The 3,700-nt window shown below is 34.1% G+C and overlaps 1 pseudogene; it reads right to left on the bottom strand.

Moving 5' to 3' along the window:
* Positions 1 to 953: 953 nt before the first annotated feature.
* Positions 954 to 2,685, bottom strand: LOC145125375 (scarecrow-like protein 32 pseudogene; annotated as a pseudogene).
* Between the last annotated feature and the right edge of the window lie 1,015 nt (positions 2,686 to 3,700).

The raw sequence follows: 3,700 nt of genomic DNA, 5'->3' as shown, positions 1-3,700 counted from the left end.
TAACAATGTATTTTTTGTATTTCTCGTATTTAAGTGCAAGAAACAACAATGTACTTTGGTAGTTTTTGTTTATGTTGATAGCTTAACTTATAAGTTTATGTATGTTGCTATTTATTATGTAGTTGTAAAATCTTCATGCAATACTCAACGACCCGGCGTGTAGGGGAGCGGAGTTGATGGTTCGGATAATTAGTTTGTGTTTTGTACGTTAGACTTGTTGTGACATAAACACTTTTGTTGTTTAATTATTTTGGTATTTGTATTGAATTACAACATTTTGGTACCTAACTGGATGTCGTTACGTAATTTTTTTTGCATTTAATTTCGTTAACTATCAACTTTTTTTGCACCCGAAAAGTGTTGATTTAAAAAAAAATTAAAAATAATGAAAAATAATATTATCGGCGACATATACTATTACCGGGTGACAGGAGTATTACGGCGATGGAGAGTATTACCGGCGACAAGGGTATTAGCGGCGAAAAATATCTTTAGCGGCGACATCTTGAACAATAACGACACGACAGTATCGGCGACTTTTTAGAGGCGATATGTCGCCGCTGTTACTTTTACTGACGACTAATCCAACCTTTAGCGACGATTTTTGTCACCGCTAATGCCTCTTTTTCTTATAGTAAGTGGAGGAATGCTAGGGCACTAATTTCTTTTTAGGCTTTTCCTATTTTTTAGTTTCTACGGTTGTTCCCTTTTACCTCTTTGATTTTTATTGTATGCAACTTTAGGCATCATCTAAAACTTCCATGAAAGGCTCCAAGCTATCCACCCTGCCCGACCCTATATTTGCCGATGCTATGAAGAGTAACTATGAAAACTGAATCTTAGTCATTAAGAATATTAAGAAATCAATATTAAGGAGAAGAAAACGTTAAAATAAAGGAGTATATTAATTAAGAGAAACAAGTCATAAAGCATGTCAAAATCTACTTGACTCCAAACTTCTTTAAACAAAAAATTACAGACATGAGAAAACAACGAATAATTTCGATGTGCTTCTACTCATTTTGAAGCCTTGAAACTTTTTTTTATTAAAAAAAAAAGACACTAACTTTGTCACTTTCTTCTCCACCCTATCTCCATATAGGATTAACGAAGCTACCTCTGTACATTTCACCATCACCCCTCAAATTCCATTATTGACTTCTTAATTCAAGAACACCATTCGATGTTTAAAATAATGCGGGGTTCTTATGGGATCTAATGTTGATTTTTGCATCTGCATGGTCCCTTAATTAATCATCAAACTTATAAGGGAACCATGCGGTGGCATAGACTGAGTTATGACCCTTCCATGTGAGCACAATCATGTCTTCTTCGGTCTTCATTCCCCAACCACTAGCATGTTCATCTAGCAAGAATTTCACTTCATTAATCGAATTTTCACCAAATGGTACACTGAAAAACCCTAAATTCCGCATTCTTTGTGTAAATTTGGCTCCTGATTCAAGTCTTTCTATCCTTTGTCTACCTTCAAAGCCAATAATATTTTCGATTTTATGGCCAATATCGGCTTCATACTCCATTCTTTGGAAACTATCTTTTGGCAAGAAAGTTTCCAATGCATCAAATGGGATCCACAAGAAATTAAAGCATGTGGTAATTCTTGATGCTAAACTTGCTGATCCTAGATCGGAATCTTCATCTACGATTGTTAGGATACGAGGGTTCAATGTTTTCACTATCTCAAGGAATGAATCTTTTGAAGAAGCTATATCAGGCATGTAGCGTAGCCAGTTTTGGCAATTAATCACTAACGCCTCATCATTTTGTACAAGATTTTCTTGGGTTAATAGAAATTCATAGTTAAAGTTCAAGGAAGATTCTTCTATGGAAGGTGAAACTTCGATCACGTTGAATTCAAATGGAACGTTTCTAAAGTTGGCAAAATTTGTTAAACGTATACCTACTTCTTCTGTTAGTACATTAAGAAATGGGGGCACTAGTGGCCTCCATGAAGGAACTGATATGCGTAAGCTAGGAGGCCCTTCAGGCCTCTTAGCTAATGCATCGATTAGGGTTGGCCATTGCATACAATGAGTGATACTAAAGTCCAAAATATGAACTTTAGGACAACCTTGGATAGCCTTAAAAATGGCACTATTTGATGCACAAAATCCAAACCTGTGCCAAGGGATGAGATCAACGTACCCCGCCAACTCAGTCACACTCATTAGTCTCCTCTGAAAGGCACTCCTTCCACCATTGAAATTCATCGGTGTAGGGCAAACCCTAGAAGCCCTAGAGATCAGTGCCCTTAAGAACCATGACGCAAGCCTTTGGTTAGGGTCTCCAGAGGATGAAACAACGTTGTTGAGGACCCACATGACTTGTTGAGCAGAATTGATGTCGCTGTTTTCAAGTGCGTTTGCACAGTGTAGGAGAAGCTTTTCGATACAGGCTCCATCTAGATTACCTAGGCAGCTTTTTAGTGCACCTGAGAGTGGGTTTTGGTGCGAGTTAAAAAGGGTTGAATTCGATAAGGAAATTGAATTGGGGTTTGATCGAAGTTCAGCTTTCATGACGATTTCGGAAACAGATTGAGAACTATACATATATATTTCAAATCAGATAATTTTTATGCTTGGAAGGTCCATGGGTATGGTAGAATTAAGGATTTGAGTATTTGTTGGGAAGAAGAAGTTCAAACCTTAAGAAGATGAAAGAATCTTTTAGTACTCTAATCATGGAACATACAAGTGAAGAGAAGGCTATATATACACGTATATACTGGGTGATAGCCGGATGATAACAAAATTATTTGCACGTATGAAAATAGACAAAACTTTATATAGAAACTCGACAAATATGATTAAACTTCATGTGTATTGAATATATTTTAATAACAATAGAATGAAATAAACAGTTAATAGTAGATAGAAAAGTAATTTTAGATAAAAGGCCTGCTAATAATTGTGTTATTTGACGTTGAAATAGCTATTGTATAAATTTTAGGCAATCCATACAAAAAGTATCATATTTTGTATACAAGATTTACCATTATATAATATCATATATCAGTTGTTTTGGTTTATCACCAACATTTGTGTCCAGATGTATGAATACGCATTTTCTATACTTCACAGTTTTTCAATAGTTATTTAACACATCTGTAAGAAAGAGATGGCACAAAGACCAAAATACAAAGACGCACCGCCTAAAGAATCTCGAGGGACTACTCTACCTGAAATGATATAGATAATAGTTTATTCACATTGATAAATTATTCCTAATTTGATGTGTACATATATAACATTTAAAAAATTTATAATCATAGATAAACTGTATCTAAATTATGTGTCAGGATCTTATAATAAGACGAAAGGAATTGTATCGACAATAGAATATAGATGCTCCGTGATGGAAGGGGAAGGAAATTAATTGTTGTATCTGTTCAACTCAAAAAGCTACAAACAAAAGCGATATATATATATATATATATATATATATATATATATATATATATATATATATATATATATATATATATATATATATAAAAGGTTCAAATGATAACCATAAAAAGTTAAAAACCATAAGAACCACTCTTTTTAACTTACAACTTATAGGGCTGTTCACTATTTGGATAAAACCGAATTGTCCAATTGAACAATTTGGTTCGGATATTCGGATTTTTGATTGGTTTTCAACAAAACCGAATTACTATTTTGGATTTTTGATTGGT

Source organism: Lactuca virosa, chromosome 7 (assembly GCF_052849685.1).
Source record: "Lactuca virosa cultivar CGN04683 chromosome 7, Lactuca_virosa_CGN04683_v6, whole genome shotgun sequence".
In the NCBI taxonomy this organism is placed as follows: Eukaryota; Viridiplantae; Streptophyta; class Magnoliopsida; order Asterales; family Asteraceae; genus Lactuca; species Lactuca virosa.
Note: the sequence above shows the minus strand (reverse complement) of the source record. Positions and strands in the feature narration are given on the sequence as shown.